Here is a 23,218-nt window from a genome sequence, read left to right as displayed (position 1 = left end):
GGGAGAGGCTCAAGTGTTAGAGCGCCTGCCTAGCAAGCACAAGGCCCTGAGTTCAAAGCCCAGTACAACAACAACAACCAAATGCCTGTATCTTTTAAAACAACAGATTAGTCATGTTTTCTTGTCTGTTTGATTTCATGGTAGCTCACACCATGCACAGGAATGGGGAAGCAGGAACTCACATCTGGGCTGACTCCAGCCTGGGGACTGAGGCTGGGGGTCAGTACCCTGGGGGCGCCTGGCTCTGCTCTGCCCCTCTCTGGGTGATGTCTCTCCTTGCTCTGGTGACCTTCTCTCTGGAGAGGCCCTAGCACCTCAGCGAGCTACAGAAATGGGTGTCTCATGCCCCATATGTGGGCCTAGGTGCTCAGGGCCCTGCAGCCCTGTGTGCCAGGCCCTGCTCTGGCTTCTTGTGGGCAGATACATTGTGGCCTCTGCCCCCACCGGGCAGGCCCTGTGCTACAGCTCCCATCTGAGACAAAGGGTCCAGCCACGGTGACCTGCTCTTCTCATTGCTCCCTGTTCACGGGGGAGGCATCTGGAGAGGGGTGACTGAGGGTCCCGGACTGGGGTCTCAGGCACTCTTCAGGCCTGGAGTACGAAATGAGGTGTGGGCGGTGTGAGTTAGGACACACCAGGCTAGAGGGTGCTCGTTCTGGGGCCCTCCCCCAGGACTGGTCCTCCTGGTCCCAGCAAGAACTCATCTGCTCAGAACACAGTTGCTCAGGCCTCCCCTAACTGTCCACCCAAGGGTCTCTCTGAAGAGGGTTCTGACCCCTTTGCCTTCAAAGCTGGCTGGGTACGTGGGGCAAGTACAAATGGGGTGGGGGAGTAGGGGCTGCCCAGAAGGCCCCCAGGTAAGTAGTGAGACCTAACTGCTTAGCAAGCAGCTCTTGCTGTGGTCACCAGTGTCACCAGTATCCCCTCTCTCCACCAGGGATGGTTATCAGTCATGTGTCCAAGGACAGCTGTCACTGCTCTGATGTGGAGCATGCTGGATGAGGGAGGATGAGGAGACAGCCATGCTTATGCAGGGACTCGGTTTCTGTCTGTCACTCTTCCCCAACTTGAGCCCCTTCCCTTCCTCCAAGGGCCCCATCCCCCAGTCCTCACTCTCCCTGCACCTTCCCACCTCCAGGCCACGCCTACGCCCGTCTTCACCCAGCTGCTGGGATCAGGCCCTTGAGGGCCTGGAAGTGTAGGGTAGTATGAGGCTGGCAGGGGCCAGCCCCTACACTGGGAGTGGGGTTCTCTGCCTCCATCGGGGTCTTGCACAGGAGGGCTATGAGGAAGGGTGGCTGTGGAGGAGGGGTAGGAACAGAGTCCTCCCTGTGGGCTGGGCACCGAGCTGCAAATGGACGCACTCAGGCGCAGCGCCTTCATCTTACCGGTGGAGACTAAGGTGGGTGTAGGGCCCCCAGCTCGTTCCTGGTCTCTGTGCTGGATTTAAGGCCCCACCAAAGCCCTGAAAATTTCCAGTTGCTGTCCCACTGAGGCCTCCCCTTTTCCTTCCTTCATAAAGTATATCCCTGTTGGTGGCAGAAAATTAGTGACATAGAAGGAAGAAAGGAGTGGACAGCCTATAGACTCCCATTGTTGTGGGCCTTTCACTAGCTCTTCTGGTGAGTTTTGGGGGCATTAACAGATGCTTGCTCTGCAGACCTGGCCTCATGCCACCCAGGAAGCTCTGTGCCCACGCCCCACCCCCATGGCTCCAGTGGCTTCCCCTGTCCTGGGGGCTCCCTTCCCCCTTCCCACCCTGGCCGTGAGTGCTAGCAGCTGGCTGGTGTGGAGCACCTCGCCCCTCTGGACGAGCAGCTGGGCCTGGCTAGCACTGGGGCTGGGGCAGCCCCTAGAGGAGCAATTCCCCCATATTCCCTGTGGTAAGAACTGAACAGGGAAAGCGACAAGATGCAGGTGGGGCTGGGCAACTCTGATGGCCAGATTGGGGCCTGTCTCTGGCTGAGAGTGGCCATTATCTGCTTAGGAGGGTTAAGCTGTTGTGTGTCCCAGAAGCCCTAGGAAGCTTCTAGAGCCAACCAATGTCTAGCTGAAAGGAGGGGCCATGACTGCTCACTGGAACTGACTTCATTCTCCTCCTCACCTACCTTCTCTGGGTTGGTGGCACGGTCAGCTTACACCTCCTGCTTTCCTTTGGGGCCTGGGATTACAGCTGGCGGCTGTCACCAGGGCCTATCTCCCTTCCTGACCCCCCCCCCCCCCGCCCATGTGGAGGCACCAGCCAGCTCTGCCCCAGATGATTTATTTTTAGCTCCCGCCAAGACTGGCACTACCACGGCTTGTCACCAGGATCTGCAGAGGCAGTGAGGCCCTCAGGCCCCTCCCAGTCCCTAGCCACAGGAGACAGGGAGTACTTCCCAGTGATTTCCTGAGGCAGCAGGGTAGTGGGGGCTCCCTTCCTTCCTGGGTGTGGCTGAGGGAGCCCAGGGGTGGAGCCTGGGGGTGGGGCAGGACAAGGTCGGTGTCCACAGCAGGAGGAACCCACAGGGCTAGGGAGCTGGGGTGGTAGTCTGAGGGAACAGGAGGACCAGAAGAAGGCTGGGGTCCAACCTGCTTGGCACAGGGACAAAGCTAGGGTGGAGGCTAGAGGTGGAGGCCATAGATGTCTGAGTGTGGGTGTCCGCACAGTGAGGCGGAGGCCCATGGAGGGGCCAGGATCATGGGTGATGACTGAAGGAAGACACAGTGAATTGGGCCAACCCGTAGGGGAATAGGCTGGGTTCTGGGAGCACTGTGGGGAGGATTTCCTGTGTCACAGAGCACTCAGTGAGGGGTGGGGGCTGGGGCCAGGACTGGGTTGCCCAGAGCTGCCACAGTCCTGGAAAGGCCTGAGCAGGTTCCCTACACCTCTCAGTAGCCTGGCAGAGGGCTCCACCCTACAAAAGGGGCTTCAGGAGGCACACAGTGAGGCCTGCTTTCTGACAGACCTGGGAAAGTCACTGAGGCTCTGCCCAAACCTTATTTTACTAGCAAGGCCGCAGAAAGATCTCCTGGAATGTCACCAGAGGGATGTCCTCCCAGAGGCTTGGGTAAGGGCAGTGAAGATCACCTAGCCTTGGGTCCCCACTCTGGGCACTGCTTAAAGCATGAATGTTTTTCCTAGTGGCCGTCTGCCGCAGAGAACCATCTTGATTTATTTGAGGCATTTGCTGTGTAGCTTTAGGGTGAGGATTCATGGCAGAGACAAGTAACAGGAGGCAGAGGCTCTCAGAGCCTCTGCTCCCCTCTTCCTGGAGAAAGGAAACAAGCCTTAAAAGATTTTGTTGAGATACAGCTCACCTTACAATTCACCCACCCGAAGTGCATCTGCAGGGCTTTTGGTAAAGTCACAGGTCTGTGCCACATCACCGCAGTCCATTCGGGGACCTTTTCATGCCCTCGGAAAGAAGCCTCGAATCTTTTAACTGCCGCCCCCGCCCAGTCTCTGGTGGCTACTACTCTGCTTTCCGTCCTCAGGGACTGGTCTGTCCCAGACTCATGCCCACGTGCTCACGCTGGGCGAGGTTTTCAAGGTTCACCGTGTTTCAGCATGTCAGTGCCTCATGTTTTTCAACCTTTTTATGCTTGAATAACGTTCCATTGTATGAACATGCCACATTTACGATTTTTTAATGTTTGATTTTATTCATTCATTCATTTATTGTTGCAGAGCTGGGGAGGGAACCCAGGGCCTTACACACACCCGGCCTACCCCAGCCTCCACAGCTCGTTAACCCATTCATCGGTTGAGTGGTGTTTGGGATCTCTCTCCTTTGGGCATTGTGAATAAAGTCTCTGTGAACATCCATGTGGCCATCCATGTGGGCACGTGTTTGCTTCTTCCCTGGGGTGTACCTGGGCTGGTGCGGGGTCCTGCGGTTGGTGGTGAGTTGGGTCATTTTTTCAGGCAGGTGACTTGCAGTCTCAGGCCAGCTGCCAGCTCTAGCCTGATGGTAAGTGTTGAGAAACGGGCAGAGCTCCAGCCTCACCTGGGCCTCCTCCCTCCTGGCCAGGATCAGAGGCTCCCAGCCCACCCTCCACCCCCAGAGCATTTATAGAGGGCGGTCCGTAGGGGTAGGGACTCCAGATGCCCCTGCTGTGGGCATGCTGCTGAGAACTGCCTTTGAACCATCAGTCTCCCTGTGGCTCCACTGCTTCTGCGGCTGTCATGTGGTGAGTAGGCCTCCCTGGAGCTGGCATGAGACCCATTCCTGCAGCCTGGCCCTGGCCCAGTGTGGCCTGCATTCGGGGTAGGGCACAGGCAGGGTGGTCCTGCAGGCCAGAGCTGGTTCACCAAGAGGCATTGCCTTCCTTACCCCCAGTTCTCCCGGTGAGCACGAGGTAGCCAGGGTTGGAGCCAGATGAGCACAGTGTGCCCTCCCTTGCCTCTAATTTTCTTAGGTGTGACTTGGTTCCTACAGAAAGGGGAGCACAGAGCTGCTGTCTGCCTGGACACTGACTGTAAGTGTTCTGTCCTGTCGCGATGTGTGGGGCAGAGCCCTTACTAGCAAGCAATGTTCCCTACAAACACCACGGTTCTCTTGGAATCCTGGCTCACCCATTGTGCAGTGAGATGTTTAATGCGTTCACGTCTAACCTCAAACACATCAGCACTAACTAAGCTGGTCATCTAGCCTGACTAACCGAAGTTGGCTCTGAGATTTTAAAATGGAAAAGAAAATAATCAGGCTATATTTCAAGAAACAATGTCTCTCCCTCTCTTGGGCTTTGTGGTCCAGTTACTGTTTACCAGGAGTGGGAGTCGTGCCCATCAGGGCAGTGTCTAGAATGGTAGGCAGATGTTGAATATTGATACAGGATCTCAAAATCCAGTGCTGAGGTTTTTGGTTTAATTGCTGTGAGTGTCGTGACTGTTCGTCCAGAATGGAAAACACTTAAGTTAGAAAAGAATTTCAGATCCTCAAAGCTGGGAATGGAATATGCCATTCATTGTCAAAGAGTGGGGCTGCTCGCAGATGCTGGTCACGTGTGCGTGTCTGCGTGTGGGTAACTGTGTGCGTGCCTGTGTATGTGCGCATGTGCCCGTGTGTGAGCCAAGTGTGTCAAAGCTGGACTCATTTAGCATGATAGCTCCTCCTCACAGGTCTCTCGCTCAGGTATTCGCCAGCCCATGGCCGTAACCCGCCATGGATTTTCCATCTGCAGTGTCCTCGGGACGTCCAGCTCCGTTCTCCAAAGCAGAGGCAAACAGCACTCCTGCTCAGGTGGGCACAGCTGCAGGCCAGCTGGTAAGGGCTTGCTGGCCTAAGCCAGGGCCTCTGTCCTCAGGCTCCTGTAGTGCTGCAAGGGGGACTTTGGCAGCCTAGGGATTTTTTTCATAATTAATAGATATAAAAAATAATAGATTTGTTTTTCATAGCAGTCTTTGATTTGTAGAAAATTGAGCAGATAGTACGAGAGTTCTCGCGCGTCTCTCACCCACACCGTTTCCCTGCCGTTCACCTCTTGCAGTAGGTGACCTGATTGGTATGATTGGTGAGCCGGCATTGACATGCTGTTACCAAGTAACAGCTGAGCTTCATATGAGGGTATGTGCTTGCTGCTGTGCCTCCTGTGGGTTTTGCCAAATGCCTGACACCACGACCCCTCCCCACCACATCGTACAGAAGACTTCTCTGTCCCATGTCCTCCCTATTCATTATTGTTTTAAATGAGTAAAAACACCAGTTAGAGTGAAAACAATTAGTCAAAATACTGAGAACACAGACGTATGGGTGGCAATGTGTGTCCTCCCCAGAGCGCTGGGTACAGAAGCCCAGCACCCAGCAGCCTCTGTGGTCTTGAGGCTGTGGAAGGAGCCGATGGCTTTGGAATACAGGTGACAACTTTAAAGAGATGTGAACACATCTGTTTTCTTTTGGAGACAGAATCGCAGAAACTGCTAACATTCCTTATGGAAGAAATACTCATTCTGGCCAGAGTTTACTAAAAATAAAGATTAATTTTTTCTTGTCCAAGTTCACAGTCCCCAGAATTAAGGATTGGCTGTATTAATGTTGCAAATCAGAGGAACACATGCCATCAGAGACTGAAAAAGTGTTTTCAAAACCAGGCACACTGGCTTTGAAGTCTCCACCATCATAAGCAGCCAGGTGGGCTTTGACACGTGGTCAGTTATCTGCACTGACAGAAACCAAGGTTAACTAGGAGAAGGTATTAGCCTCTAGTGTCCATCCACACGGCAGCTATGATGGCTGTTCTTCAATGTCCTCCCATGACTGGGAGCTGGGAGAGGACAGGGGAAGAGACAGCTGGCAGGTTCCCCGGGTGTCCAGCAAGAGACACTGCTGGTTTCAGGCTGGAGGCCTAAAAAGTTAGGGGCACCAACACCAGCACCTTCATCATCACTGTCACGACCTCTGTCACGTTATCACCAACACCACCAGCAGCACCATTTTCATCACCAGTACCATCATCGCCATGACGATCACCTTTATCCCATCATCACCATCATCGTGACAGTCATTGCCCTGCACCAGCGTCATCACACCCTTCCAGGTCCCTGGTGCACCCCTGTGTGTGAGACTCCCTGGCTGGTGCAGTGAGCGCCTGAAACAAGAGCTGCAGACAAGCCAGGCAGAAAGGTGAGGGCTGGGCCTGGGCCTGGTCCTTTGAGCAAGCCTATGTGCTGTATGAGTGGACATAGGTCCTAGGAGGGAGAATGCTGCCTTTGAAGGGAGTGGGCCTCCACAGACAGGAGCCTGGTGGTGTAGCCCTGAGAGTCCTGGCAATGCAGCAGCATTGGCCTGGGGTCAGCTTCAGTCTGGGCAGCTGCCTAGGCTCTCCACTCACTGCCCTCCCCGGACAGGGTCCCTCCAGCTCTCTCTTTTCCACCCTTTCCCGTTCATCCCATCTTTGTCCTAGCTGTTTGAGCACCTTCTCTGAGGACCACAGGCTCCCTCTTGCCCTCCCTGCTGATCCCAGCTCACAAGAATTAGGCAGCTCTGGCCAGAGTGGGTGGCACCTTCCCCATAGTCTCCCTGCTCACCTGGGCCCTTTAACTGGGCATTTTTTCTTCAGCCCACATTCCCCAGCTGCCTGAGCCCCAGGATGGACTCTGGGGCTCCTCCTGCATGTGCTTGAGGCCTCCCCAGGCTCCGCAATGCCACAGTAGTGATGGAGTTTCCTAGGAACCCTACAGCTGCCAAACCTGTGCCCTTCAGGGCCATGGTGGGCATCTGTGTGTATCTGAGAGCAGAAGCTGTGTGGGGCCTGTGTGTAGGTATTTATCTGTGACAGTACCCTGTGGGTACGTGCATACACGAACCTCTGTTTGGGTCTCTGGGGAGCTATGTCTGTGTGTCCTGGGTTTGTGTTTCTGCAGGGATCTGCTTGATGCCTGTGTATATGTTGGTGCTTTGTTTGTGTGTCTGTGGATCTTATTGTATGTGTTAGTATGTCTGTGTGTGTTTGCAGGTATATGTATATTTGTGCACCTGTGTGTGTGCACACATGTGTGTGTGCCCTCTGTATGGCATGTGTGTTCTGAGTGTCTCTGCAGGCCGGAGGTGACAGGCAGCCTCACCTCCTCAGCACCAAGCTTGCTGTGTCAGTCACAATGACCCCACCCTTCTCCCTGCTCAGCCTACTCTGTGAGCCACTGATATTCCCTCTTCAGTTGGGGACAGGACATGTCTACTGTTCATATCCCTCTGGGGCCCTTGGCCTCTGGCCCCTGGAACTAGAGAAGGGGTCCTCTAGGGTTTGAAGTGCTCCTGACTCTTGACTCCTGCAGACCCTGGACAGGGGGAAGCTTAGAGTCATGGTGGACTTCTGGTTGGTCTGTAAGCCTCCTGGCTCAGGGGAGATGTGCATGTCCCTCCTGCTGCTCCTTGGGCCACTTATAAATTACAGGGGTGAACAGCATGACAGGAAGCCTGGACCCCGCAAGGAGGACACACAAGAGGACTGGAGCTGAGTTCTATTTCTGGGGGACCATGAGTCTGCTCAGACCAGGGTGTTCCTTATGGCCTTGCAGGGGGCTGGCTGGGTGACCCCTCTAGTGGTCTTCAGTTGTCTTTTACCTAGGAAGGCCATAGGCTAAGGCCAGCCACCTGGGAGGGGGACAATCCCCGGGACTGTACTGGCAAGGTCAGGACCTGGGTTCACTCTGAGGCCTGGGGCAGTGGCCTTGTGAGGCTCCAAGGACAGAGAAAGCCTCAGGGAAAGCCTACTTGGGCACAACTCTCCCCGAGGCCTTTCCAACCAGGGGGCTAGTATAGAGGCTCAGAGACCCCAGCCTGCTCACCCCTGGGTCTCGATGGAGCAGCAGGTGCCTCTGGGATAACCATGCCACTCTAAAGGCAGGGCAGTCTCTCAGGGACTGGACACCTGGGAAGCCTGAGGCCGGGAGCTGCACCCATCCATCATTCAGCCATTGGTCCCACAAGCCATGTGTGCCAGCCTAGGTTCAAGAACCAACATGGTCCAGGACAATGGCCATCTCCTTGGTCCCCTCAGTTTTGTGTCTTATCACTGACACCTGATGCTGCCAGGGTAAGAGGCTGTGGTGGGCACAGGGAGGACTTCCTGGGGAGGTGGTGCTGGAGGAAGAGGGATTTTCCAGGAGAGAAGAGGCTTCCTGGGCAGAGAGGGCAGGCTGCACAGATCCCCCAGGGAGGGAATGGGCTCTTCCTGCTCCTCAGACAGTGTGAGGATTGGGGGAGAGCTTGCTGGCCTCGGAGGTGAGCACACAGGCCTCCAGGTAGGAAAGGACCAGGGCTCCAGGGGAAGGCCCCAGGCAGATCTGCTATTGGCATAGCCTGAAAGGTTCTTCTCCTCTGAAGAGCAGGCTGGGCCAGGCTTTGAAAGCCAGTGTACAGAGCCACTCAACAGGAGCTGAACCGAGCAGATATGTCACACACACCAGCTATCCAGAGACCAGGAGCCCGCGTCCCTGTTGGTGCCCCTGCCTCTGGCTGGCCTGGTGAAGACAGGTACTCAGTCTCCAGGTACACAGATGGGGCAGGGGAGACACTAAGGGAGTGGGAGGGGCCCAGTCTTTGCCATGTCTAGGAACCAGCCTTTAGAAACACTGAAGTCCCCAGCACAAGGCTTGTGCTGCTCCCAGGACCCACAGTGCTGAAATTGCAGAGATAGCATCTCCAGGGAAGTTCATAGCCCTTTGTCCAGCCGCAGATGTAGCCCTGTGCCCAGGAAAGGTGGCCAAACCCACCCTGTCCCCAGCAAGCAGGCGGCTGGGCCCTGGCTAGGCAGTAGTAAGCAGCAGGGAGGACAGCAGGCAGTGACAGAGTCAGTCAGATGGTCCCTTGTCCCTCTCATGGCCCTGCCACTCTCCCATCCCCCATCTGCTCCATGTCCTTGGGGACAGACTTGATATGGAGTCTCTGAGACAGAGGCAAATTTGCAAGCCTGATTCAATATATAGATTTTTCTCTTTGCTGATTGGAATCTGTCTGCCTTGGAGGCAAATGGAAGAAGAATTAAAAACTGCAGAATTTACATAGTTAACATTTAAACAGGAACATTTTCCCCCTTTAAGTGAGAATTAAACTAAAAAAGAGATCAAAGTGAAGCTGAGCAAGTAAATGGTCCTCAGCCATGTCACTTTGTAGTGCCTCCATTCTGGCTGGGGCCTGGGGCTTTGTGTGGCCATGTGGCAGCCAGCCGCCACCCCACTTAAGCCCACTGCATTCGTCTGAGTGCCTCAGAGCAGAACTGAAAGGACCCCTGTCCTTTGGCTGAGGGATGAGTCCTCTGCCAAAAAGGGACTGGCAGCTTCCTTCCAGGGAGGGACAGTTTTTTGTTTTTTTTTAATGTAGCTGTGTGGCGTCTACTTGAGCACCACTTGTCACAGCTCCTGAGTCTCTCTGTGGTTCTGTAAGCCTGGTCTTCTCCCAGGGTGGGTGCCTGAGATGCCCTTGTGGGATGGAGTGGGGGACTACGGCAGTGTTTGGTCTGTGTCCCAGCATGGGTGCTGTGGGTGAACTGGAGGCAGGGCCCCTGACCATCCACAATGCCCAGGAACTACTGGAGCCTGAGAAGGGCTTGATAGTTGCTCTCAGCATTTCCTCCTGCTACGATAAAAACCTTAGGCTGGATAGCCTAGGAACAGTAGAAGCCTATTGTTCCCCTTTGGGAGCCTATGAAGTCACAGAAGGAGAGTCCAGATGGGACAGTCTCGCTGTGTCCTCATTTGGGAAGTGTGGTGAGGGCAATCAGCACCTCTCAAGATCTTCTGTAAGGGCACAGCCCTTGTGTCCTAGTCGCTACCAGAGGCCCTCCTCTGAATGCCATCATCTCGGGGGTTAAGTTCCCACCCAAATTTGGGGTTACCTGCAGTCAGCCCACAGCAGTAGCTGTGAAGTTGACCATATGGGTCCACGCACTCAGTATGCAGGCAGACACCTGTCAAGAAGTCGCTGTGAGACATTTTAAAAGGGCAGACCTGGTGTCACAAAGCTAAGAGACCCTGGTGATCCCAGCCCTGAGAGGAGGCAGGGGCTGCTCCAGCAGGTCTGTGATGCTGGGTCAATGCATATCTTGAGACTAAATTAGAGAAAGTTCGGGACTCAGAAAAATATTGCATCTTCCCTAACTTTTAATAAACTCCCTTTACACCCACGTGTCCTGCCATGGATTCTTCCTGGTAGGATACAAAGAATTTGGAAGTCTTCTGATCACAGACGCAGCAGTGCTGTTAACAGTCTGACTTCCAGCCAGGCTCCCTCAGAGCACTGGGCTGTGTGCTCAGTCAGCAGACAGCCTGCAGCAACTGGGCATGGCCAGGCCAAGAGGCGTCATGACAGTTGCAGCAAAAGGCAGGTCTTGGAAAACCCTCACGGGTAGCCAGTGTGATGAGGCCTCGAGGGGCTCTGTGGAGCTCACCCCGAGAAGTACAGAGGTCACCATGGGCGCTGGTGCCCCCACTCACCTCAAACTCAGACCACTGTCCAGGCCCCCCCCAACCCAGTGCTGAGAAGATAGGCAGGATTGCCACTCTAATCCACCCTCAAAGGACTGTCCAGGGCCAGGGCAGCCTTCTGGGGGGACAGGAAACCAAGACCAGGGAACGTCCAGCTTGTCCCTGGGATCCTTGCCTCTCTGTTTCCCCAGTGTGTCTGCCACCTCTCAGTCACAGCTACAGCAGGTGAGCGGCAGCCAGACAGGCCCAAGTCCAGGGGCTGATTAGGCACACACACCCAAGTGGCTCTCCCTGATCTCCACTGATAACCAGAGTCACCCTGACTGCTCCGCCCTGCTCTTCATTCCCCAGCAGGACCTTTCAGCGCACCTGCAAGCAGGTAAGGAGTAAGCATGGACCTGTCAGGACCCGGCATGTACCACCTTGACCTCACATCAGCCTACGTACTCCTCAAATTCCCTTTGGGGACGATCGTGTCCTTGTGAGTGACAAGCCTCCTTGTTCAGGGCTGCGGCTCCGTCTGCATCTGCTCAGCTCTCCTGGTCCAGCATTGGCCTCACCCGGGTTACACTGAGGTGCCCACAGCCCTGTGGGGACTGGCCTCCTCCTGGAAGCCGGGGGCATCTGTCTGTGTTCACTGCCGTGGAGCACGGCCTTCCCTTGCCAGCACCACAGGTCCCAAGTTCATCCTTAAGGCTGCTGGAGGGCAGCCGTTCTTCATGCTCATTGTTCTGCTCTGTTCTCATTACAGAAAGAGCAGCTGCTTATTGGGCATTATCGCAGAAACATAAAGAAAAATATTGTAAAAAAGAAATAAAATCACCCACAATCACACCCACTAGAGAAAAAAAGCACAGCTAGCACTTGGGTATGTTTCTTTTCTTGACACACATACACAGAGATATATACATTTAAATGTGTACAAATGCATACAGAGAGAGAGAGAGAGAGAGAGAGAGAGAGAGAAAGCAGCTGAAATAAATCTGGATGCAACATCCTTTTGTACACATTTTTTTTCAAGCATAGAAATTTGTTTAAAATGAGTAAGAAGTTGAACAGCTGCTTGACAGCCCGTGGTGTGGGACTGGCGCGCTGGGTTCACCGGTTCCTGTGATTTTGCATTAGGACCTGCAATGGGCACGCACACCTGGAAGACTCGGGGAAAGGACACGTGGAAAGACCTCTGGTGAAAAGGACCAAGCGGCCAGTTAGGAGACAGGTGCTGTGGAAAGAAATGTCTGCAGGGAAAATTTTATCTAAACTTTTAAGTAAATGACAGACGTGGTATTGGGATAAAAACCATGACATTTTCCTCTCTTTTTCATAACATTAAGAATGACATATGTTCAGTGCAGAAATCACAGAAAAATGTCAGTTAAATAAAGAGAAGACTGTTGTTGTCTTGATCCTCCTACCCAGAGAGTGGCTGTCCTCACAAGCCCTGGTTGATCCCCCTCCTTCTCACCGTCCCTGGAGCAGGGGTGCAGTGGGGGGGTACTGCAGGCTTCAGGCTTCCTTCCCTCCTGGCCACAGGACCTTGGCAGATGACTTGGCATGTAACTGAAGAGGCGTGAGGAGAGCCCCGGGGCTGGCACGCAGTGGGTGTCCACTCACAGCCCGCTCCTTCAGGTCCTTTTGGAGGGCCACTGTGTGGGCGAAGCGGGATTTATGTAACTGATCTCCGTGGCTGGACTTCAGGTGGCTTTCAAGTTTGGGTTGTTGTAAACAGTGCTGTGAAAAGCCCCCTGGTGGGTCGTCCACCACGTCTGTGGCTGTTACTTCAGGACAGGGTCCTGGAAGTGGGGTTGCCGTGTTCTGGGGACGCACATGCTAAGGCCTCCATGCAAGTCGCCACAGCCCCTCTGGGTCACTCTTAGCACTTTTCCTTCTACCAGCCTCTCTGTCCCAGGCAGCAGGGCTGGCAAGAGGAGCCTCTGACCGCCACGCGGGCCTGACGGGACGCCCCAACCTGAGGGCACGCGCTGAGCCAGGGGGCACATGTCCGGCAGCAAGGCCACACCAGGCAGCCCACAGTGCTCAGTGCTCGAGCGTGGCCTCAGCTCAGAGCAGCCCCGGATTCTGGAAGCTTCGCGGGTGGCCGTGGACAGGGGCACTCGCGCTGGAGGACGAGTTCCGTTGAAGGGCGGCTGCACGATGTGTTTGAGACTTGGTTAGTTTGATGGTGGGAAAACACCTGCATCTGGGTTTAGTGTGCATGTCCCTGGTTACCAGTGGGACTGGCAGGGCTCGTGTCTACTGAGCCATCTGATCTCCTTCCGTGCGCTCAGCCTTTGCCCACTGCAAAACTGTTTGCATTTTATTTACTTACAAGGTGTCTTTGTGTATTTTCCTGCTCTTTGGTAAAACGATTTTTCTAGGAAGTTTAGAAAGGTGGTGCGGGGTAGTTAGAAGAGCTCTGGCCTTGGACTCGCTGTTAAGACAGTTTAAAGTGGCTGAGCCACTTGGACCCCGAGTGCCTCCATCCTCACCTGCACGTCTGGACCCTGTCCATGCTGCAGCTCGGCCGGGCTCAGGCGAGGTGCTGAAGACTCTGGCTGATGGCGAGATCCCTGCACCGAGACACAGCGGTCAGCGGGAGCAATTCAGGCAAATAATCCAGACCGAACTCAACAAGACAAAATGGGCAAAGGACTCAAGTAGGTCTTTCTTTAAAGCAGATACACAAACAAGGGACAAACACGTGAAAACAGGTTCAGTGTCACTCATCACCAGGGAACTAGGTTGAGAGACCAGCTCACACCCAGAAGGATGGCCACTAAACAACAGGAAAGTAACAAGTGAGACACTGCAACCTTGTCGCACTGCTGGGGGGAATGTGAAGTTTCCCCATGGATCCTGCAATTCAAAATCAGGGTCTCAAAGTGACATTTGCACCCCATGTTCATAGCAGCAGTCTGCACAATAGCTAAGAGGTTTGGAAGCAGCTCACACATTCATCAACGGGTGGCTGAATAGAAGGGAGTCCATCTACACAACAGATTATTCAGTTTTAGAAAGGAAGGAGAGGGCGGGCATGGTGGCACATAACTGTAAGCCCAGCTATGTGGGAGGCATAGGTAGGAGGACTGAAGCACGAGGCTGGCCTAGGCAAAAACACAAGACCCTATCTGAAAAATAACTAAAGCAAAACAGGCTGAGGGAGTGGTAGAGCACCTGCATAGCAAGCCCAAGGCCCTGAGTTCAAACTCCAGTACTGCCAAAAAAAAAAAAAAAAAGGAAGGAAATTCTGTTACATGCTGCAACATGGATGAGGTTTGGTAAGTTTTATTTATTTTTTTGGTGGTACTGGGGTTTGAACTCAGGACCTCATGCTTGCTAGGCAGGCGCTCTACCACTTGAGCCACTCTCCCAGCCCTCACATGGGTGAATTTTGAAGATATTATTCTAAGTGAAACAAGACAGCCACAAAAAAGCAAATGGCTTCCTTTTAGGGTTCTGGAGCAAGCAGGGCTGGGGGCTGGGGAAGGGAGCTGGGGAGCTGGTGTTTGATCAGGGCAGATTTCAGATGAGATGGAAGGGGCACTGGAGATGGGTGGGAGGATGGTTCTAGAACATCATGAATGTACTTCACCCCCATAAACCATGCACTTAGAAATGGCTTCAAATAGTAAAATGTATATTAAAATGCTAAAATTATTTTACTTCATCACAATAATGTGTTTTGAAAAATTCATGCAAGTAGCATGGACATTGCAGATCTGTCATTCGAACAGGCTTTATGTGTTTACCCATTCATTTATTTTCCTTGGGAACCGTGTGGGGTTTTGATGCAGAAGTCTCTCTGTTGCAGGCTGCTCTCACGGGACTGCAGGCCGGCCTTGTCAACCCAGGTACGGCACTGCAGAGTGGACGAAGGCATAGACGGTTCTATGTCAGTGCATCCTGTGGGTACAGTCGGTGGCCAGTTGAGGTGCGGGCTCCGGGCATGGACTGGCCTGGGCTGACCACTCTCTGGCTGATTGACTTGGTCTGAGGCTGGAGAACTGAAGGAGCAGAAAGGCCGGGCGGGGACTTTCAGAAGTAATTAATTATTCAGCAGCAGTCAGGGGAAGGTGGCCTCTTCCCGTGGATGTCTGGAAGCCACACCCAAAGATGCCTCACTCCAGCCCTGATCTGTGCTTGCCAGTGCTCTAGTGGGGGCGGGGGAATAGGCTGTGCAGAGTTGGAGTTGTGTCCAAAGTCACACAGCAGGACAGTCCCAGGACACCAGGCGAGAGCTGCCATTGCTGGAAGCTGCAGAAGGGCCTCGAGATGAGGGGACAGGCTCTCATGGTCTCTGGGAGGAGCAGAGGCTCTGACCCCAGAGTGGTGCCGGCTCCAGTATGGTCTGCCAGCCCATTCAGGTGGCTGGGGAGAGGCCACCACTTCCTGGGGACCTGGATCAGCTCAGATGTGTCATGGCCCTGTGGCCAGCACAGAACCATGTTACATGCTTGACAAGGCCCCTCTGATCTTTTCTCTGGGACACTGGGTTCCTCTTTTCCACCCATGGCCAGGGTTGGGCACTTAGGCCACATGATTCCAAGGTCAGCTCCAGTCCCTGGCTCTACTGAGGTCCCTCAACCAAGGGCTCTCCAGGGGACCTTAGCATCAGGCCCTACAGCAGGACATCTCTGGGACCCTTGGACACTTCAGGAGGGAGTACCAGCTACAAGGAAAGGTCAGAGTATTGACAAGACGCAGAAAATGCTGCATGGACCTCTGGGTAGAGGCCCCGAGTCCCCCAACCTCCTCTGAAATGGGCCCCATGACCCAGGAGGGGAAGGAGACTCTCAGTGCCCTATGAACTGCTCCTCCTTGGTGCTCTTGGCTCAGGAATCAAGGCAGAGCCACCTGGGGAATGGCAAGGTAGACAGTGTCCTGTCTGACCAGGGCTGTTCTGGGCAGGAGCCTACTGTCCCCAGAGCACCAGGCTTTGCAAGTCCATATTGCCAGTTTAGAGGGCAAAGGTGCCCAGGGACCTCTCTGACACACTCCCATGAGTCCCCCAATCCCTTCCCCCAGGTTACCCAGGGCTCTCTCCAACACCTACATCAACTGGCATTCATTTCTTCATTCTTCCATTCTTCCATTCACTTACTATGTATGTCACATACCCGTCTGTGCCAGGCTTGGAGTTACTTTGGGGGCTGCAGTGAGCAAGGAGGACCCTGTGTGCTCCACGGAGCCATGTGGGATGGCTTCAGCCATATGCAGGAGCCTGTGTTAAGCTGAACTCCTGGAAAGGTGTCCTTGGCCTGGGTACATCGAGGGGATACAGAACCTGAAGGAGGAATAAGGAGTCTCCTCCCCAGGCCCTAGGCTGAGGGAGCAGGAAATGCTCCAGGCAGAGGCCGGAGTGGGGGCGGGGAGAAGGGAGAGGGAGGACTGGTTAAATAGTCCCAGACCGAGGCCTGGGTAAGCCCCCATCTCAGGACATGCGGCGGTCCTTGAACTGTGCTGAACACAGGGGCTCGAGCTCCACACTTGCCCCCTTTCCTTGCCAGCCAGAAATGGCGTCCAGCTGGGAGTCACAACGAGGTCCTCAGCTGTACTGAGGGAAGGGGAAGGGTCCAGATGGCACCATGTGCTTCCATGGTGAGGCGGGTCCAGGACACTCTCTAGAACCCAGGGTCCTTCTGCCTTCCTGGAAGACCGCCCATAATAAGTTGTTGCCTTATGGTCACAGATGGCTCCCCACTCCAGCATTCCACCTGCTTTGCAGGTGCAAAGAAGAGCTGACCCAGGGCAAAGTCCCTGCCTCCTGCTGTTTGCCCCTCTGTCAGGCTGCTTTCCTGGAATTCCACGCTGCAGTTCTGCCAACATAATCATCTCCTGAAGTTACTCCAGCTGGGGACCCTTCACCCACCACCCTGCAGTGTCAGGACCCTGAAGTGAGGATGAAGGAGGTGGGGCATCACTGGCTCCAGCAGCCCCGACCCCTTGCCCTGCTCTGTGCAGATCTGATGGGGTCCCTCTCTGTCAACAGGACCCGACCAGAGCTGCACAGCAAGCCCCTCCCTCAGCCCTGCAGCATGGCTTTTGCCCTGGGGATCTGTCCCCACAGCCCACACTGCCGTGAGCCCTCTCCCCATGGCCACGGCCTGCACTGTCCTGGAAGTCAGAGCCACATATCCCAAAGGTGGTGGTGTCCTCCGGGGTGCACTGAGGCCGCCTGCCCCGTGGGCAGTCTGTGTGGAAGGAAACCCCATGTAGGTGACAGGGACACCCCTTTCCTTTCTCCTCTCTGTCCCCCACTCGGAGAACCAGTGAGCCCCTCTGCACCCCACCCAAGGGCTTAACTCAGAGCTGAGGCCAGATGCAAGTTAAGCCTGGTGGAGGAGGCTGGAGGCTGAGCTCAACCCCGCCCTCTCCTCAGAGTCACTGTGGCCCCCCTCCTCTGCTCATCTCCTGCGCCCTCCCCAGGTCCATGATTGTCCCCAGGATGTCACCAAAGTTGTCCTCCTTCTGGAGCCTTGGTGGCCCTGACACTGATTGGGAGGGCAGGGGTGTCATCGCAGTCCCTTGTACCTGGGCTGGTGCAACACTGGCCCAGTGAGGGCGTCTGAGAGGCTAGCAGAGCTTAGCAGATGGCCCTGGTCACATCCTGGAGGCCAGGTTCCTCCCACTGACAATGAGGGAGGACCCAGCAGTCTCTGGCCACTCCCAGATGTGCCGGCCTCACCAGCTGAGGAAGTGTCCCGTCCTCTGTTGCTCTGCCTCATTTGGAAACTCCCAGTGCTCTGCCTCAGCAGCAAATGAGACTGAGCGCCAGGGCTGCGGGCCTAGCTTGGGCCATTGGAGGACCCATCCCTGCCCTCTGCCCTTGAAGCCCGGGGTACCCTTCCCTGGGCGCAGTCCTCCCCATACCTCGGTTGAGGGCATTCCCTAGCATGCATCAAAGGCTTGACATTCTTCCCCTCTAAGGGGTCACCCCAAAGCTAGGGCTCACAGCAGCCCTACCTGCTGCTTCCTGCCTCAGGTCCCCAAATTTGTGCAGAGGAAGGGGCAGGGCAACCCCAGGAGGGGACGCTCCCCATGGGGTGCAGCTGCCTTCCCTGGTCCCCATGTGCCACATTCCCTCTGCCTCCTTCATCCACAGCAGCTTCTTGGTAGAGCCCAGGAAACAGGAAAGACCAGGCAGGGACAGCCTGGGGGAGGGAGCGAGCTCCAGCCTGGACAAGTCCCTTTGTGGCTGTGGCTCTGGGATTGGGTGAGGTCAGAGCCCTGTCCCACGAGGCCCTTGGGCCAGCACAGATCCTAAGGCTGCAGCCCTTCTATCAGAGGGCTCTCCTGGAGCTCATTCATTCATCCATTCTCATCAGGTGTCAGGGGAACGGGAGGAGGAGACAAGATGGATGAACGGATGGCACAATGATGATACAAGGAGGCTGTGTGGGCTTCCTGCTCCTTTTGGCACTGTGGGACACAGGATCTGATCAAGCACACCTCCATGTGCCACAGGAAGGTAGAAGCCATCTGCTCAAAAGCACTGACCCCTCACTTGGGCTTGCACATGTCCAAGGGAGACTGAAAGCAGGAGACAGCTTGGTATCCCTGCCTTCATTTTATGTCTCTTTGCTCTCAGCCTGTCTCCTCTGCAGTCACCTTGAGTTACAGGAAGGATAGAACTGATGGACAAATGTGACAAGAGTTGAAACTGTCCCCAAGACAACGGTGCCTTTCTTATCATGAACAAATTGCTCCCCTCAAGTGACAGCAATAACACTTTTCTGCAACCCTCGACAATGATCGCTAGGCCACACTTGGCCTGGGACTGTTCAATAGTTATATCCAGTTCTCGCCCTGCCCAGCTCTACCTCTGTTTGAACCTAAGACTGACGTCTCTACCCTGAAGACGGGCTGGAGCGTTTGCTTTGCCTCGTCCCGCTGCTGCCCTGTGGTGTTAACGGGCTGAGGGAGCCCAGTGTACATGGACAGGGAGCCACTCTGGTGACCCGTGCCATGCTGCTGGTTCTCTGTGCAGCCCCCTCCTACTCAGTCAGAGACCAGAGGCCAGAGGTACAAGGTCAGGCTGCACAGAGCTAAGGAGGAAGAGAGGTGGGAGGACAGGATGGAGAGCAGAACGCTCTGGTGGAATTTGAGGGAAGGACCTGGAAGGTAGGGGAAGACACAGACCTCTGAGTGCTGTGGATCAGCAGTCACCCACTGCATACCAGGACCCCTATTTCCCATCCTAAGAGGATTTTTTTTTCCTGCAGTTCCTTCCAGAATTGTCTCACTGTTCTCTAAGTCAGGGAGGGAAGGCTGAAAACTGGCCTGCTCCATCCCTTCCCCTTGGTCTGTACAGTACCCCATTTGGAGAAGGGAGTTCTGTAGGTTCCTCTGCCTCACTACTGTTTTTCAAACCTCCACTTAAGGAGCAACCATCAGATCCAGCCAGAGAAAATTCAGGGCTGCAGGTCCTTCCCCACCTGCAAACAGAAGTGCTCCTGCCTAAGACATTGAAGCAAATGTGCCCCAAGTTTCTAAAGCAGATCCCCTTCCCTAGCCCTCCATCCTTAGAGGTGCCAGCATTCGTCATGGAGCCAGCCCAGGGGTGCTCTGCTCCGCCCCACCCCGCCACCTCCCGCTGCAGGCTGAGAACACAGCATGTGTGGGTGCTGCCTCGCCCCTCTGCACGATTCTGTAGGCTGCAGCTTTGGGGAACCCAGGCTGGCAGCAGCCGGAGGAAGGGCTCTGCTGAATCCTGGAAGGCTGCGCCTGGCCTGCGGCATGGCCGGCACTGCCGCTGTCTGTGGCTGCTGAGGGCCCAGCTGAGTCAGATGGTTGGGGGGCGTTCCCAGGAATAGGGAGCTGTTTGCCTCACCTCACCCACACCAGGCCTGTAGCTCCCAGAGGTCCTTATGGCTTGAATATTTAACGTCCCCCACAGGCTCATATCCTGTTGAAGGCCTGGTCCCCAGCTGGAGGAGCTATTTTGAGAGGTTCTGAAAACTTCAGTAGGTAGGGCCTAGCTGGAGGAAGTGGGTCATCGGAGCTGCCTCTGAAGGTTGCACCTGTTCCCAGACCCTTCCTCCGTCTCTGCTTCATGTCTGTCCTGATGTGAAAGATCTCCTCCACCACGCACTCGCACCCCCAAGGATGTTCTGCCCAAGAGTACAGGGCCAAGTGACCCTAGACTAAGCCCTCTGAAACCTTGGGCCGAAACAAATCTTCCCTCCCTTAAGTTGTTTCTGCCGGGTATCTGGTCACAGCTATGCAAAAGTGACACAGGTCTGGATGCTTCACCTCCTGCCATCTGATCTGGGGACATCGCCCTCTGGTAGCATCCCTGAGCGGGCCTCTCCTTGTCCCCTGAATCCTGCCAAGGTGCAGACCCTCACTCTCAAGACCCCCTGTACCCTCTGCCATCTCAGGTTTATGGATCCCCCGCGCTGGCTGTCAATAGATACCCAACTCCAGCCGCATCCCCAAGTAAGCATTGGTGGCACGCCCCTTTATAAGCCCTGGGATCCCATTCCTGGAAGATGGCTCAGGTTAGGGGACAGTTACATAGCAGGTGCCAGGCCCTGGAGGTGCTCTCTGCAAGGGGGGCCTGGGGCTGGCCCTTGGTGTGAGTGCTCATGGGGCAGAATACAGGTGAAAGGGAGGTTTTGCATTCCAATTTAAATTTTTGTCAAAAAACACTTGTGTTTGTTTTTCTGATACTGTGACAAGATATCTGAGATACTCAGAAGAAGGAAAGGTTTATTTTTGGCTCATGGTTTCAGAGGTTTCAGTTCAAGGTCAGTTGGCTCCGTGGTGACACAGGACGTCATGACTGAGGCATGTGGCAGAAAAGGCTGCTCACTTCATAGTGGCTGGAAAGTAAAGAGCAAGAGGAAGGGGCTGGGGGTCCCAATGTCCCCTCAAGGGCACACCCTCAATGCCATGACTGATGCAAACACCCTTGCCTCACCCCCTTTCTGGCTGTATAACCAGGCTGTGTGGCAGTCCACTGGGTGACTGCAACACTGGGGCCAGTAAAAGACTTCTCTGAAGTGCTCTCTTTTTTTGCCTACTTTTTATCATTCTTGGAGTGGGCTGAGCTGCAAGGCCTTACAAAAAGAGGAGCTGCACCAGAGCAGGGGCAGTGGTGAAGATGGCAGTCCCTGCTCCAACAGTGGCTGTGGCAGAGGCGGCAAGAGGGTGGCTGAAGAATTCCAGAGTGATCAGGGATGTCAAGCAAGAGGGGGCAGCGATGACAAAGCTACAGAGAGCTGAGCACTGGACTCTCTGGGCCCCAGTTGCTGTGAGAGTTCCAGGGAGCTGCCATCCCTTAAGGGCCAAGGCTCTTGACATTGTGGGTAGTGCTGGCTGCTGCAGGAGTGGAGGGTCTCAACACCTGAGGCCAACTCAGGAGCTGCCCGCTGCTGCTGCTCCCTGCTGCTGGGAGCTGAGGACAACAATAGCTGCCAAGTGCCAGAGCTGCTTTTGTTAAACCCAGAGCAACAGGCCTCGGACCGAGCACCTAGCCCTCAGCCTGGAGCTGTGAGCCTCTGGGTCTGCTAGTCCAGCCCTTACGCCTTTGTCCCTCAAGGGCCCAGGAGTGCCAGTACTGGAAGAATGTCTCCTCATATATTCATGATTTCTCTCTAGGGAGAGCAAAGGACCCTGGCTAGCTGATTGGTAACCCTAGACCCACATCTCTGGAGGTGGAATGGGGAGGGGGCCAATTGACCTCCATTGCTCTACTCTGCGTGTATATGGCTTCTCAGACTTCATCCTCTAGCAGCTAAATCTTTTTCATACAAAAATAATCTGCAGGTATCAGCAATGAGTTAGCTCTTTAATGGGGCTTTAATTTTTAAATGAATATTTATGAGCTGCTGGGAGCCCTGCTGAGCCAGTGTGGGAGAACTGGAGCCTGGAAGTCCCTGAGCTGAGCAAGTGGTGCTGCCTGCTGCCTGGTTATCCTCCCACCCCCAACCAGAGTTCCGGGAGGAGGCTGGCCTTGTCCACAGCTTCCAGTTCTCAGGGTCCACCCAGGTCTGGTATCTGCCTGGAACCCCAGCTCCCTTCTCCCCAGGAGCCCTACTTAACCTCAGCTCTCCTTCCTCTCCTGCTCAGCCCTCCCTTCCTTGCAGTTTTGCTCTGCCATCTTGGTGTGTCTAGGCCTGTCCTGCACCCCTACCTACTGTCAGCACCTCAGCACCAGCCAACAAGGGCCCTGGACCTCAGGTTGCTTAGACTTGGTCCCACCCACCCTGGGCCTCCTCTTAGCCTCAAGTACCCCAGAGCTGATAGGCGTGGGCAAATGGGAGAGGGGGTAAATAGGAACCTGGAACCTTAATACCCCCCATCACTGCTTTCTGGACATTGCCCTCTGGCTGGGTGTGCACACCCAGGCTCTGTCCACTTCCCAAAATCCTGGGTGGCCTCACAGAAGGCTGAGGGGAGGCGGTTAGGCTTGGTGGTCATAGTGGTCTGAGGGACTTTGTCAGGATAGCTTCACTTTTAAGGACCAGGTGGGCAGCATGGCACCTGGGCCAGAAGCTGACTCTGAGGCCTGAGGGTGTTATCTCCTTGGGACTGGTCTTTTGGGGTAGAGGAGCTGCCTGGTGGGGCCAGGCCCAGGGTGAGGGGGTGAGGGCCTTGAGGGTGGGCCCTGCAGAAGGGGGATAGAGAGTTTCCAGCACTTCCCTGGAGGTGCTTAAAGCAGAGGCCACTAGCTGCTGAGGTGCTGAGGTCCATGGCGAGGCTGGGCCTTCAGGGTGTTTGCCGGGCCCAGTCCAGCCCCTGCTTTGACATTCTCACAAGGAGAGGCGCACTGAAAGGTACTCTCAAGTGGGGAGGGAGTCAAGGCTTAGGCCTAGACCCTGGGCAGCCCAGGAGGGATAAGGTAGGCTTGGGGTGGGAAGGAACCTGGCCTTTTCCCGCAGGTACAACAGAGTCAAGATGGGGATAGGCAGGACCTCCATGCCTGGCCAAGTGCAAAGGAAGCCCAGGTGCAGATCATTCTGGAAGCGGGGCGGGGAGGGGGCTAGACTGAGGGACCGAGATGGGCTGTCAGCTTCCTGCTGACTCACTCAGGGACCAGCAGAGAGGAAGTACAGGCAGGGGGAGGAGAGGGCAGGGAGGAGGAAGAGGAGAAGCCCATGGAGTGGCAGGCAGGCCATTGTGCGTGGGAGAAGGAAGTTGGGTGCCAGCCTCCAGGCCGAAACTGGTCCAACAGATGGTGGGGTTACCTGGGGAGAGGCCCCCACTGCCTAGCTCTGCCTGGTGGTGGCTCAGAGCACAGCCTGGTAGTGGGACCTCACTTAGCGCCTCTGGCTGGACGTCCTGAAGGGTCCCCTGAGCTTTGAATGG

At 55.1% G+C, this 23,218-nt stretch overlaps 1 long non-coding RNA gene across 1 annotated transcript; it reads left to right on the top strand.

The window, feature by feature from the left end:
* Positions 1-3,677: 3,677 nt before the first annotated feature.
* LOC141424596 (uncharacterized) lies at positions 3,678-7,031 on the top strand. The gene is made up of 3 exons (XR_012449469.1): positions 3,678-4,173; positions 4,402-4,461; positions 5,105-7,031. It is a non-coding gene; the product is annotated as an uncharacterized lncRNA (long non-coding RNA).
* Positions 7,032-23,218: the final 16,187 nt, after the last annotated feature.

Source organism: Castor canadensis, chromosome 7 (genome assembly GCF_047511655.1).
Source record: "Castor canadensis chromosome 7, mCasCan1.hap1v2, whole genome shotgun sequence".
NCBI classification, from domain to species: domain Eukaryota; kingdom Metazoa; phylum Chordata; class Mammalia; order Rodentia; family Castoridae; genus Castor; species Castor canadensis.
The sequence above is the reverse complement of the archived record's forward strand: the minus strand, read 5'-3'. Positions and strand labels throughout refer to the sequence as shown.